The sequence below is a fragment of the Callithrix jacchus genome, chromosome 5, assembly GCF_049354715.1.
Source record: "Callithrix jacchus isolate 240 chromosome 5, calJac240_pri, whole genome shotgun sequence".
Taxonomy (NCBI): Eukaryota; Metazoa; Chordata; class Mammalia; order Primates; family Cebidae; genus Callithrix; species Callithrix jacchus.
In genome coordinates, this window is record NC_133506.1 from 72,321,098 (window position 1) to 72,335,636 (window position 14,539).

Consider the following 14,539-nt stretch of genomic DNA (forward strand, 5'->3'; position numbering starts at 1 on the left):
GGGAATGGATGGTGTGTGAGCAGTGAGAACACACTCAACATTCATTCATTCATTCATTCATTCATTCATTTATTTATTTATTTATAGACGGAGTCTCACTCTGTTGCCCAGGCTGAAGTGCAATGGCTCGATCTCGGCTCATTGCAACCTCCGCTTCTGGGGTTCAAGCGATTCTCCTGCCTCAGTCTCCTGAGCAGCTGGGACTACGACATGCACCACCACGCCCAGCTAATTTTTCTATTTTTAGTAGAGACAGGGTTTCACCATGTTGGCCAGGATGATCTCTATCTCTTGACCTTGTGATCTGCCTGCCTCAGCCTCCCAAAGTGTTGTGATTACAGGTGTGAACCACCAAGCCTGGCCTGGATTCCTATTTTTAAGAACCAGTTCACTGACTAATCTTATGGCAGATGTGGGGAAGGAGCCTGAGAGATGTGGTGATCTGCCAGTATTTGAGAACCACACAGGTATGAAACAGAGTAAACCTAGGCCCCTGACTCCAGCTCAGGGTTCCTCCATCCTCCCCTAGATACCTCCCCTTCTGCAGACCCATCGGGCCTTCAGATTACTACACACCCAGGGCCAGTACTCTAAGGCCAAAAAACCAAAATCAAAGGCTGCCAATATTGCAGTGAAGTATAGTAACTGATACGCAAAACGCTTTAGAGACCTTTTTATTGTTTAAAAATCATAATAGAAGCTTCAAAAAACATACAAGCCAAGACATCCCAGTTCTAGGCCCCTGCTCCCTAGAGGAGCACAGGGCTATCCTTCCCTCCTTCTCCCACACCACTAGCCAGGACCCTGCCCAGGGAAGTCACCTGCCCACCCTCCTGCCCACTGTGCAATCAGTCACCGGCTGGGGAGGGGCCCTGGGGGAGATGGGGGTGGCTGGCTCCTAGCACCCCCACCCCCTGCACGAATGCAGCCTATGAGCTGTGTGTGGGAAAATGGGGACAGTGCCCTGGGCAGGGGACCCCCGAGGGGGAAAGAGCCTGTCCCCATTCACCTGACCCCTCCCCAGACCCCAGCTCAAAGGAAGCTGTCATCATCTTCTGCCATCTCCTTGGCAAACTCCAAGTCCTGCTGTTCTCGCTCACGCAGTTCCTGGGGAGAGAGGCGGGGTGAGGCCAAAGCTTCAGAGCAGCTCCCATTCCTTCCAGACCCTTCCCCACCTCCCCTTGTGTGTGGAAATTTGACCTTTCAGTCTCACCCAGAAAGCAGAGAGCTTACCTCTGCAGACTCCAAGTCCTTGTTGTTGATTTAGGAGGAAATCTCATGGCCTGGGGCACAGCAGAGAGAGGAGCGAGGTAAGGGAGGGAAGGAAGCAGGGGAGGCATTTGTACAACCTGCACTCCCTGCGTCCCCTGTGAGCCAACACCCAGCAGGAAGCAGCGGGCCCTCTCCAGTTAGTCTAGTGGGGGGCCAGGCATCAAAGGAATTACAGTGCACTGTGGGAAATACTGAAAAGAGGAATAAATGACCAACACTCTCAACTGGGCAGGGAGGAGGAAAAGGAGGAACACAGTGGGTGTGGGAATGGGGAGAGGCCAGGCCTGTGCTCAGTGGGGCGAGACGTTAGGGACCAGGTCACAAGGGGCCTTGCATATCACGTGAAGAAGGGCTTAGCTGGATTTTAAGCAAGGGAGCAATATCCCTAGTTTCCTGGGAGGAGACTGGAAGAAAACATGGCAACCAAATAGTAACAGCACCAAACTCAGTGCCTGAGGATGACGGCTCCCCCTTTCGTGGAGCTAGATACCAGCGCGGTCCTTTCTTTCTTTTCTTTTCTTTTTTTTTTGACAGAGTTTTGCTCTTGTCGCCTAAGCTGGAGTGCAATGGCATGATCTGGGCTCACTGCAACCTCCACCTCCCGGGTTTAAGCGATTCTCCTGCTTCAGCCTCCTGAGTAGCTGGGATTATAGATGCGTGCCACCGCCCAGCTAATTTTTTGTATTTTTAGTAGAAATGGGGTTTCACCATGTTGGCCAGGCTAGTCTCGAACTCTGGCCCTCAGGTGATCTAACTGCCTCGGCCTCCAAAAGTGCTGGGATTACAGGTGTGAGCCACATCCCCTCCCCACCCAGCCCAGTCCCATCTTTTTTACAATTTAGACTTTGTTAAGTGCCTCAATACAGGGACTTCGTTTAATCTTACCAACCCTATGAAGCAAGCAAGACAGGTAACACCTCCCTATCAGCTTCAGAGATGGAGAAATAGAGCTCTGAGAAGTTAAATGACTCAAATTTGGAACCAAATGTAGAGCCCTGCCCTCTGAATCCCTGCTTGGTCCTCCATGGTGACCAAATCCCTTAAACAGAAGAGGAGAGGGCAACTAGCTGTGGAACTGTGGCCAAGTCCCCTCTGCATTCTGGGACCCCTGTGCTGCAGCTCAGTGATTTTATAGCGACAGGCTGGGACTTGGGTCTTCTCTGAGGAATCCATGAATGTGGAGGGAGGGGCGTGCTGCTGCCAGGTGTGACTCTGCAGCCACAGGCTCCTCACCTTGACAGACATGTGGATATCTAGGCAGAAGGAGATGCGCTGGTGGAAGGCCAGCTGGGGCTCTCGGGTGGAATAGATGTCAATCATCTTCTTGGATTGGACATAGCCCTTCTCATGATTGATGCTGGCCTCAATGACACCATCCCGGAAGGCCTACAGGCCCCCAAAGAGGAAAGAAAGTTCACCAGCACACCCATCTTCTTTTGTTTTTTTTTGAGACAGAGTCTCATTCTGTCACTCAGGCAGGAGAGTGCATGATCTTGGCATGATCTTGGCTCACCGCAACCTCCGCCTCCCGGGTTCAGGCAATTCTCCTGCCTCAGCCTCCTGAGTAGCTGGGATTACAGCACCTGCCACCATGCCTGGCTCATTTTTGTATTTTTAGTAGAGACAGGCTTTTGCGAAGTTGGCCGGGTTGGTGTCAAACTCCTGACCTCAGGTGATCTGCCCACGTTGGCCTCCCAAAGTGCTAGGATGACGCATGAGCCAGTGCGCCTGGCCTAGCACACCCATCTTCTAAGCCAGAGAACATCTTGTTCCATCCCATTCCTCTGCCTGCCTTATATTCTCACACTCGCAGGCACTATCATAAACTCAACATGTGCACACACCTACACTCACACGCACATCCATTCTCCCTCTGGCAACTTCTTGGCTTCACTGCAAATGACGGGCACTCCCTGAAAAGACTATGCCATTGCTTTACCTATTCCCCTCCTTGGCCAAACTCCTCCCATTCCTGCCTCCTGAAATTGGCAGGAAAGTGACAACCTGGTCCCTGTGGTTCCTGAACCAGCCCCACCTTGGCAACAATGAACTCTGCATCTTCGGGGCTATCCAACTGCAGCTTCTGGGCGATGTCGGCCAAGGAGATTCGGGAATAGGAGAGGCTGATCATGCGCACACCTGGGAGAGGAAGGAGAGATGGGGTGGGCAGGGCAGGGTGGGCACAGACCCTTCACTTGCCCACAGATAGCCACTGGGTTTGCCCCAGCCTGGCTTCTGTTCCTCCGACAGCCCCTCAGATCCTGATCCACACCTGTCTTAATCACGTTGTGCCGCAGCTGGATAATTAGGGTGTAGGTCCCATCTGCTTGAAACGTCTCCCCAAACTGATCCAGGACCTGGTGGAACTTGGCTAGGTTTCCTGTCCTGACAGCTGCAGGGAGAACAGGAGTGGACTGGATGATGCAAACCGGCATGGGCACGGAAAAGGCCCCAGTGAAGGGGGCCTAGCGGGCTCTGGGGTGGGGAAGCCAGCCTTACCTTGAGTCAGAAGGAAATAGGGCATGAGTGAACGCTTGAGGGATGGCTGTCGGAACTGCAGCCGGTCGGGGATCTCCCCCAGCAACAGCTCCACCACGATGAGAAGCTTGTGCACCTGGACAGAGTGACAGGGGACCCAGTGGGCAGGGAGCCCTGTGGGCGGAAGAAGAAAATGAAATGTGGCCTAAATTCTGCCAGATACAGTGGGAAACAGGGAAAGGGAGCACTGTTTAGGCTCGGAGAGAGGAGGAGAGCATGGGATCCAAGCTCTGCCTTTGGTCGCAGAGCCCTCAGCTGCATTTCACCTGACCACCCCGTGCACACTCTGCTCTGAAATGACAGCGCTCTAAGGCCAGATGGGCGGGTGCTGTGGCTCAGCAATGGCAAGGGACCAGGCCTCATAGGCCTGGGGAATGGAACGGGTGTCAGCCAGATGCTCACTAGGGAGGTGGACTGTTACTGGAGGAGAGGAGGGGATCAGTGGGTAGAATTCATTATCTGTGTAGAGGCAGATGAGCCCAAAGGGGCCTGGCCTCAGTGAAGAGCAGAGTATACAGACATAGAAGGGTGGCTGGAAACCCAGCCTGTCTTCCTCCACAGGACTGAGGTATTTCCGAGTGGTGCCAGCTGTGGATCCAGCACCATGCAAGAACTATGGTGGAGGGACCATAGTTAATTGCTAGTTTTAGAGATGAGGAAACCAAGGACGCTTGCCGACTCAGGGTCTTACCAGCAAATGGGAGGCACAGAACACAAGGCAGTTAAATCGAGGGGCAGCAAGTGTCAGGGGGAGCAGGGGTTACAACAGGAGTGTGTGATCACACCCACAGCCAGGAGGACCCTTCACCCCCCACAGGCACCCATGAGGCCGCCCTGTCCCTTGGAGTAACCCAGATGTGAGGGTAAATCCCTGGAAATGGTTATTTACGAAGTGCCTTAAGGATTCTGACAAAGCAGAAAAAGGAGGAGGGTCAAAGGCACAGAGCGAAAAAGAGGCAGAGAAGTGTGGGTGCCTGGGGAGCTGTTAGAAAATGGGACAGTTGGGACCACGGTCTGGGACATGCCATTGCCATTCTGAATGCCAGGCTGAGCAGTTTGAAGTTGGCACATAGAACGCCTGCTGTCTAGCTAGTAAACACTGAGCAACTGGGTCCTTGGCTTCCTCATCTCTAAAACTAGCAAATAACAGTAACAATACCCAGCCTGTCTACCTCACGAGATCGCACGATACTCCCCGGCAGTGGGGAGCAATGGAAGCTTCCCAGGCAGGGGCAGGAGAGAGCTGGAGCCCTGCTTAGTAAGGCAAGGGAGTGTAAGCTGGGCTGGTGGAGAGGAAGATGACCAGGCAGAAGTGTCCGGAAATGTTAGCAGCTGGAACCACGGCACCAGCAACACCAAGGAACAGGCAAACACAAAAGACGTGCAGACAATTCAACAGATGACCCACTGATGGGAAGGGGGCGAGGGAGAGCCAGAGGATCCCAAGGCCCTGACCTGGACTGGGACAGCAGGAGGAAGGACTGGGAAGGGGGCCAGGTGGGTCTGTTTGGGATATGCTGTATAGAGAGATATGGGGGGTGGGAGGGAGAGCTGGATCTGTAGGCCTGATGTTCCCAAGAGGGGTCAGAGGCAGTGTTATAGGATAAACTGTGTCCCCCTCAAATTCATGTTATAGACCTAAACCCCAGGACCTCAGAGTGGGACTGTATTTGGACATAGGGCCTTTAGAGGTAATTACGGTAAAACGAAGTCATATGGGTGGACCCTATACGATGATTGTCCTCCTATGACAAGAGCAGGACACAGACACGCACAGAGGGAAGACCATGTGAAAACACCAGGAGACGGCCATCCACAAGCAGACGAGAGAGGTCCTCAGAAGAAACCAATCCTGTCGACACTTGCTCTTGGACTTAGAGCCTCCAAAATTGTGATGAAACACATCTTGGTTGTTTAAGCCACCAAGTCTGTGGGACCTTGAGGTGGCAGCCCCAGCAGAGTAACGGAGTTAGCAGTGTACCGGCTGAAGAGCATCATGCAGGCGACAGCTGAAGCTGGGAAAGCAAACAAGGACGCTCAAGGAGAGAATGAGGGTTTCACTATCGACAGAGAAGCTCTCAGAGTGCTCTGCTGAGGCCGGATGGTGAGGAGGAGCAGAGAGAACGCTGGAGGGAAGGAGCTGGCCACTGTGCTGTTGGGGAGGGAGCTGAGGGGGACAGGAATGGCCGCTTGAGAGGAGAAGCAGCAGGGCTGGGGGCTTTCTGCCAGGAGACTGAAGCAAACAGGCGATGAGCCAAAGCCAGAAGAGAGGAAGGAGTGGGATGGAAAACACAGGTAGCGAAGCTGGCATTAAGTAAAGACAGGAAGGGTAAGAATGGGTGGAGAGAGACATTTGAGTTTCCAGGAGACAAGGCAGCTTCAGGAACGAACGCCAGCTGGCCTCCAGCCCTGAAGGGATGAGCTGGCACCGCCCTCCTCAGGGCGCTCTGTGCACCGGCAGCACTGGCATCACCCAGGGCCCGTTAGGAACAGACTCTCTGAATAGGAACCTACAGCTTCATCAGACCCCCAGGTGATTCCGTGAGCTGGGGTGGCCACAGGGGTGTGGCAGGGGTATGTGAGGGCAGAGGGCAGAGGGCTGGTTGCAGGCCTTCTCCCAAATATGCCTGCACTCCCGCCTTTTCTCTCCCCGGGCTCCCTCACCAACAGTGCCCTGGCCTCTCTTCCAGCTCTCTCTAAGCCTTCCTGCCACTGGGCTCCACCACAGGAAATGGAAAGCTTCCATGTCCATAGTAAAATCTCATTAAAAACACTGCCTGAAAGCCCCTCCTGGGGTACATGCCACATTTTATACGTTAATTACTTGGATCTTTAGTGATTTTTAAAAGAAACTTTAGTGTGTCTTATATTGTAAGCAATCTAACATTTTGCGCATGTACCATGTGTCTGAAAAGCCTTTACTTTTTGTAAAAATCCTACCCATCTTTGAAAGGCCAGTTCAATTTTAACGTTTCTTTTTTCTTTTGAGATGCAGTCTTGCTCTGTTACCAGGCTGGAATGCAGTGGCTCAGTCTCAGCTCACTGCAACCTCTACTACCGAGGTTCAAGTGATTCTCCGGCCTCAGCCTCCTGAGTAGCTGGGACTACAGGTGGGCACTACTACACCCAGCTAATCTTTGTATTTTTAGTAGAGTGGGGGTTTTGCCATGTTGGCCAGGATGGTCTCGATCTCCTTTCTTTTGTTTAAAGACGGGGTTTCGCCCTGATGGCCAGGCTGGTCTTGAACTCCTGACCTCAGGTGATCCACCCACCTCGGCCTCCCAAAGTGCTAGGATTACAGGCGTGAGCCACCATGCCCAGCCTGGTCTCAATCTCTTGACCTCGTGATCCACCTGCCTCAGCCTCCCAAAGTGCTGGGATTAGCCACTGCACCAGGCCACGTTTCTCTTTTTTCAAGAGAGTCACGTTCTGTTGCCCAGGCTGCATGCAGTGTAGTGGCATGATAATGGCTCACTGCAGCCTCGACCTCCTGGGCCCAAGTGATCCTTGCACCTCAGCCTCCCAAGTAGCTGGGACTATAGGTGCATATGCCAATACACCCAGATAGGATTTTTATTTTTGCAGAGATGGTGTCTCCATATATTGCTCAGTTTGGTCCCAAGCAATCCTCTTGCCTTGGCCTCCCAAGTGTTGGGATTATAGGTGTGAGCCACTGTATCCAGTCAACTTTTTCTTTAAGACCCTTTCTCTTTAATTATTTGATCAAAAACAAATTTGACTTTCTCTGAACTTCTAAACAGAAATAAATCTCCCACTGCACTGACCTAATCAATGTACATATTTCCCATTCCCTGTCAAGGCACTATGGAGGTGGACATTGTGTGAAGGTGCAGTGTTTGCACAAAGGGCTTGAGACAGCTAGTGTGACTCACCCCATCTTGGCTGCTGGACCTGTCTGCTCTCCCCCAACTCTTGAGGGCTGTCGAGTCGAGGTAAAAATGGCTAAGCCACTGAGGCAAAAACAGAATGCAGAGCAAGGGCCTGTGGTTTATGAGGACATTGTGCTGACTGCTTTCATATCCCCTTTAGTCTCTGTGTAAGCAATAAGCTTGCTGCAATTGAGGTGCCTGAGAGGGGCAAAGACCCCTGCCCATATTTTCTCAGGAGCTGAGCCTCTGTTCTACCTCCTGATGGAAAACATGATTAACAAGCCACCTTAAGGGCACCATTGTTTGCTTGCACTGTGTATCTTTGAAAAACATATATTAACTCTTAAACTGCTTTGTAAGCTATTATCACAAGCCCCCTCAAAACTGCTTTGTGAGCTGTTATCACAGGCCCCTGATAACTATTTTTACGTGATTTCTGTTCCCTTTTCTGTTTGCCCCCTTTTCTGCTGAGCTAAAGTAAATGTAACAAGAAAAAAGGTTTAAAAGCTGTCACCCACAAAAATAAAGCTGCTGCTTGACTACAAGTCATTCAGACCTCCAGACTCCGCTTTTCTTTCTTCTTTCACTTCCACGCACTCTCTCCCTCAGGTTGAATGAGACATCTACGTTGGTGGTCTTGGGGACTCCCCCAGGTCGGTAGCCCCCTGGCAGATGTGCCAGACCCCAACATGAAGGTAAGAGCAAAGGTTTGAATTTGGGAAGACTGGGTCTACATCCTGGCTGCTGGGCTCTGACTTCACATATATCCTTCAAGCTTTTTGAGTCAACATTTTTTTATCTATTTGAAATACTGTAAGAAATACCTCACCAGGCATGGTGGCTCATGCCTGTAATCCCAGTACTTTGGGAGGCTGAAGCAGGCAGATCATGAGGTCAGGAATTCAAGACCAGCCTGGCAACATGGTGAAACCCTGTCTCTACTAAAAATACAAAAATCAGCTGGGCGTGGTAGTATGCATCTGCAATCCAAGTTACTCAGGAGGTTGAGGCAGGAGAATTGCCTGGACCCAGGAGGCAAAGGTTGCAGTGAGCTGAGATCATGCCACTGCACTCCAGCCTGGGTGACAGAGCAAGACTCTGTCTCAACAAAAAAAGTAAAAAGAAGGAAAGAGATAGCAGCTGGGCACGATGGCTCAAGCCTGTAATCCCAGCACTTTGGGAGGCCGAGGCAGGTGGATCACGAGGTCAGGAGATCGAGACCATCCTGGTCAACATGGTGAAACCCCGTCTCTACTACAAATACAAAAAATTAGCTGGGCATGGTGGCGCGCGCCTGTAGTCCCAGCTACTTGGGAGGCTGAGGCAGGAGAATTGCTTGAACCCAGGAGGCGGAGGTTGCGGTGAGCCGAGATCTTGCCATTGCACTCCAGCCTGGGTAACAAGAGCGAAACTCCGTCTCAAAACAAAAAACAAACAAACAAAAAATTAGCGTGATATGGTGGTGCATTTCTGTAGTCCCAGCTACTCAGTAGGCTGAAGTGGGAGGTCAAGGCTGCAGTGAGCATAGATCATGCCACTGTATTCTAGCATTGGTGAAAGAGGGAGACCCTGTCTCAAAAAAAAAAAAATTAGCCAAGCACAGTGGTGCATGCGTGTAGTCCCAGCTACTCAGGAGGCTGAGGTGGGAAAACTGCTTAAGCCCAGAAGTTCAAGGCTGCAGAGAGCTATGATTGCACCCCTGTACTCTAGCCTGGGTGATAGAGTGAGACTCTTTCTTAAAAAAAAAAAAAAGAGAGAGAAAAGAAAAAAGAAAAACAAAGTTCAAGGACAAAGTTCAAGGCTAAGTTCATCTATGGGGACAGAAGGAAAAATAGTGCCCACTCAATAGGGTAGCAGAAAAGTATTGACCAGAGAGGGGCATAAAGAAGCCCTGTGGGGTGACAGAAACGTTCCATGTCATGATCTGGGGTGGGTACCCAAGTGTGTGTATTTGGCTTGTTGAGTTTATCATGTAAAAATTACACATGTTATTGCAGCTACATTACACTTTAAAGCAATTCAGATTCTGATAGTCCTGTTTTTTTGTATTTATTTATTTATTTATTTGAGAGAGTTTTGCTCGTTACCCAGGCTGGAGTGCAATGGCATGATCTCGGCTCATCACAACCTCCACCACCCAGGTTCAAGCTATTCTCCCGCCTCAGCCTCCCGAGTAGCTGGGATTAGAGGCATGCACCACCACGCCTGGATAATTTTATATTTTTAGTAGAGATGACATTTCTCCATGTTGGTCAGGCCAGTCTCAAACTCCTGACCTCAGGCAATCCATCTGCCTCAGCCTCCCAAAGTGCTGGGATTACAGGTGTGAGCCACTGTGCCCAGCCAGTCTCCTGCTTTTACTAACAGATTTAAAATAAAAAATTCTTTCTTCCTGGCCAGGCACAGTGGCTCAAGCCTGTAATCCCAGCACTTTGGGAGGCTGAGGCAGACAGATCACTTGAGGTCAGGAATTCAAGACAAGCCTGACCAACATGGTGAAACCCTGTCTCTACTAAAAATACAAAAATGAGTCGGGCGTGGTGATCGACACCTGTAGTCTCAGCTACTTGGGAGGCTAAAGTAGGAGAATCGCTTAAACCTGGGAGGCAGAGGTGCAATGAGCCAAGATCGTGCCACTGCACTCCAGCCTGGGCAACAGGGAGAGACTCTATCTAAAAAAATATGATCCCTTCCTGATCCCATCTCCTATTCCTTTTACCCTCACTCACTCCACTCCAGTCATATCTTTTTACTGTTCACATGACACTCATTCTTGTCTCTGAGATTTTTTTTTTTTTTTTGAGACAGAGTTTTGCTCTTGTTACCCAGGCTGGAGGGCAACGGCACGACCTTGGCTCACCGCAACCTCCGCCTCCTGGGTTCAGGCAATTCTCCTGCCTCAGCCTCCTGAGTAGCTGGGATTACAGGCACATGCTACCAAGCCCAACTAATTTTTTTTGCATTTTTAGTAGAGACGGGGTTTCACCATGTTGACAAGGATGGTCTCGATCTCTTGACCTTGTGATCCACCCGCCTCAGCCTCCCAAAGTGCTGGGATTACAGGCTTGAGCCACCCTGCCTGGCCGTCTCTGAGATTTTAAAACCTTTGCTATTCACTGAGCCTTTCCTGACCACTCTGCTGAGAAGACCCCCCCAACCCATACCCCATCCCTCACTCTCTATGGACCATTTCTTCCTTTCTGCCTTCACTTTCTTTCTTTCTTTCTTTCTTTTTTTTTTATTTTTTATTTTTTTTGAGACAGTCTTGCTCTGTTGCCAAGCCTGGAGTGCAGTGGTGAGATCTTGGCTCACCACAACCTCCGTACCCCAGGTTCAAGCGATTCTCCTGCCTCAGCCTCTGAAGTAGCTGTGATTATAGGCATGTGCCACCATGCCCGGCTAATTTTGTATTTTTAGTAGAGACAGGGTTTCTCCATGTTGGTCAAGCTGGTCTCGAACTCCCAACCTCAGGTGATTCCACTTACCTCAGCCTCCCAAAGTGTTGGGATTACAGGCATGAGCCATCGTGCCTGGCATCTGATATCACATATATTTATTTGTGTATTTACCTCCTCCTTGAGAATGTTAGCTCCATGAGTCTGTCTTGTTCACTCTCCAGTACCTGGCACAGAGCAGACACTCAATACCTATTTGTTGAATGAATAAATTAGGTTGGCTGAAATAGAAGCCTTAAGAGTGGGACAAGACACAGGATGTTAAGTGCTCCAGAGATTAATCCAAGGAGATTTACTACTAGTCTGGGGATGGGGTGTGTGCAAAAACTTCTTGGAAGAGATGACCCAGGCCTCAAAGTGGGAATAAGATTATTTATTATTATTATTATTGCTAGATCTTGCTCTGTTGACCAGGCTGGAATGCAGTGGCACAATCAACTTTCACCTTCCGGGCTTAAGTGATCCTCCCACCTCAACCTCCCAAGTAGCTGGACTACAGGCGCACACCACCCACACTCAGCTGATTTTTTTGTATTGTTTTTGTAGAGATGGGTCTTGCCATATTGATCAAGCTGGTCTCGAACTCTTGGTTTCAAGTGATCTGCCCGCCTCGGCTTCCCAAGTTCTGGTATTATAGGTGTAGTCACTGGGCCCGGCCAGGAATAAGTGATGGCCAGCCAAAGAGTGGAAGTGGGACGTCAGGGATGAGGCACTGGGAGGTGCTTGGGAAACGGGCCTTTCTCGGCATGCAGAGCTGCCCCTGCCATTCTGGACTGGTCATTAGGGGAACCGAAGTGCAGAAGCTGGACAGGTTCTACCCTCTTCAAAGGGAGCTGGACACCATGCCTTTGAGCAGCCCTTGTCCCCCTGCCCCAGGAGGGCAAAGGAGGTGCTGGGTTACTTCCCCTCATCCTCATCTCAGCAACCTTCAGACCACCAGCCACCTGCTTCTCAGGGGTGATGCTGTGCTGACCCTCCAGGGAGTGCCTCTTGCCACTCACTGTGCTTGTGCTTGGCTTCCCATGTATTCTCACATTTCAGCTTCCAAATGAACCCATGACGTTGTTCTATCAGATCCGCTTTCCAGATCAGCAAGTGAGGTGTTGAGAGATTTCATTTCTTTTTCTAAGATAAAGTTTTCATTCTTGTTGCCCAGACGGGAGGGCAGTGGTGCAATCTCAGCTCACTGTAATCTCCCCCTGCCAGTTCGAGCGATTCATGTAGCTGAGATTACAGGCATGTGCCACCACATTCAGCTAATTTTTTAATTTTTAGTAGAGATGAGGTTTTATCATATTGGTTGGGCTGGTCTTGAACTCCTGACCTCAGGTGATCTGCCTGCATTGGCCTCCCAAAGTGCTGAGATTACAGGCGTGAGCCACCACACCTGCCCCCCCGACCTTTGTTTTTTTTTTTTTTGAGACAGAGTCTCCCTCTGTTACCCAGGCTAGCATCCAGTGATGTGATCTCAGCTCACTTTGTCTCCTGGATTCAAGTGATTCTCCTGCCTCAGCCTCCCGGGTATCCGGGACTACAGGCACGCACCACCATACCTGGCTAATTTTTGTATTTTTAGTAGAGATGGGGTTTCAACATGTTGGCCAGGCTGGTCTTGAAATCCTGTCAAGTGATCCACCCACCTTGGCCTCCCAAAGTGCTGGGATTACAAGCGTGAGCCACTGCGAGATGCAGAGAGGCCGAGTTCCCAACCCTAGATTTCACAGCTAGTGAGGACTTCAACACAGTTATTCTGACTCCAGGGCCAACAGTTCAAGCTCTGCAGACCCTAAGAGTTTGCATAGCTGAGAAACAGCTACCTGGTGTCCTCCCAGGTGACCTGGCTGCAGGTCACCTGACTGTGGCTGTGGAGACCACCTTTTCTGATCTTTTCCTTCACCCCACCAGTGTCAGGATAGCGGCCAAGAGACCCCAAGGAGGTAAAAGGGTTATGTGGACTCTGGGGTAGAGAGGATGAGTGTACTTGGTAGCATCACGCCTCCTAAGCTGATCTAGCCACAAACAAAAGGGCAAAAATAATCTGGAGTTGTCAGAAGACCAACACAAGGTACCCTCTTGGCCAGGTGCAGTGTGGCTCACGCCTGTAATCCAAGCACTTTGGGAGGCCAAGGTGGGTGGGTCACCTGAGGACAGGCATTCAAGGCCAGCCTGGTCAACAATCTCATCTCTACTAAAAATATAAAAATCAGCAGGGCATGGTGGTGGGTGCCTGTAATCCCAGCTACCCAGGAAGCTAAGGCATGAGAATTGCTTGAACCCAGGAGGTGGCTACAGTGAGCCAAGATCGTGCTGCTGCACTCTAGCCTGGGTGACAGGGCAAGACTCTGTCTCAACAAAAATAAAATATTTAAAGCTAAATCAATGGGAAGCAGGACTAGAATGTCATAATTAATAGTTCATTTGAGGAAAAACTGTTAACAGAAGAGAATGGTCAGCGTAGAGCATAGAAGAATGAAGCTGACCATCCTATAACCTCAATGACCCTTCAGAGTTCATGATAGAATGTTGTATATAGTAGAGTCTATGTCTAAAAAACAGAGAGAAAGAACATTTGAAAGGGAGAGAGAGGTGACAGAGTCTCCTCCAAAATGGTCATCCAAATTGGAAAGTTACTCTTCAGAAGAGAACCAAGTCTGGCTAATTGGATGGCTGACAGGATCATGAGAAATGACATTAACATTTGTTATGTGACAACCATGTGCCCGGCAGTGGTTTCCAGGTGAAGAAGCCAAGGCCCAGGCAACTCAGGTAATTTCTCTAGGTACCCAACTAGTCATTTATGATAGAAACCAATAACTAACTACAAATCCTTCTTTTTTTTTCTTTTGAGACAGAGTCTTGCTCTGTTGCCCAGACTGGAGTGCAGTGGCACAATCTCAGCTCACTGCAGCCTCCACCTCCTGGGTTCCAGTGATTCTCCTGCCTCAGCCTCCTGGCTAGCTGAAATTACAGGTGCACACCACCACACCTGGCTAATTTTTGTATTTTTGGTAGAGACAGGGTTTCACCATGTTGTCCAGGCTGGTCTTGAACTCCTGACCTCAGGTGAGCTGCCTGCCTTGGCCTCCTAAAGTGCTGGGATTATAGGCATAAGCCACTGCACCCAGCCCAAATCCCTTTTATTAATAAAACACTAGACACTCCTGGACCAAGAATGTGAGAATTTATTATTTGAGCAACTTGTATTTTTATCCCAGGAGCAATGAAACCATCCTTGAGACCGGAAAAGGCTGAAGCTGTATTTTTGTTTAAACTTGTACACAGTGCAGTTTCAAACAAAAGTGGGACAACTTTGTACCTTATTAAAACTGCGGTGAACACAGCATGTTTGGTTTGACCTTGTCTTCATAGGATCTTCTGGCTGTT

At 50.1% G+C, this 14,539-nt stretch overlaps 1 long non-coding RNA gene and 1 pseudogene across 2 annotated transcripts in view; one reads left to right on the forward strand and one right to left on the reverse strand.

The window, feature by feature from the left end:
* Positions 1 to 911: 911 nt before the first annotated feature.
* Positions 912 to 14,539, reverse strand: part of LOC100896549 (26S proteasome non-ATPase regulatory subunit 3-like) — a 36,088-nt pseudogene continuing 22,460 nt past the window's right edge. Inside the window, exons 3-8 of the transcript XR_013535503.1 lie at positions 3,772 to 3,886; positions 3,545 to 3,664; positions 3,308 to 3,411; positions 2,506 to 2,658; positions 1,234 to 1,283; positions 912 to 1,107 (exon numbers count right to left, since the gene is read on the reverse strand). The product of XR_013535503.1 is annotated as a 26S proteasome non-ATPase regulatory subunit 3-like (transcript). The remainder of the gene's footprint in view (positions 1,108 to 1,233; positions 1,284 to 2,505; positions 2,659 to 3,307; positions 3,412 to 3,544; positions 3,665 to 3,771; positions 3,887 to 14,539) is intronic.
* On the forward strand, positions 6,803 to 8,213 carry LOC144582559 (uncharacterized). Its single transcript, XR_013535521.1, has 2 exons — positions 6,803 to 6,920; positions 7,631 to 8,213. It is a non-coding gene; the product is annotated as an uncharacterized LOC144582559 (long non-coding RNA).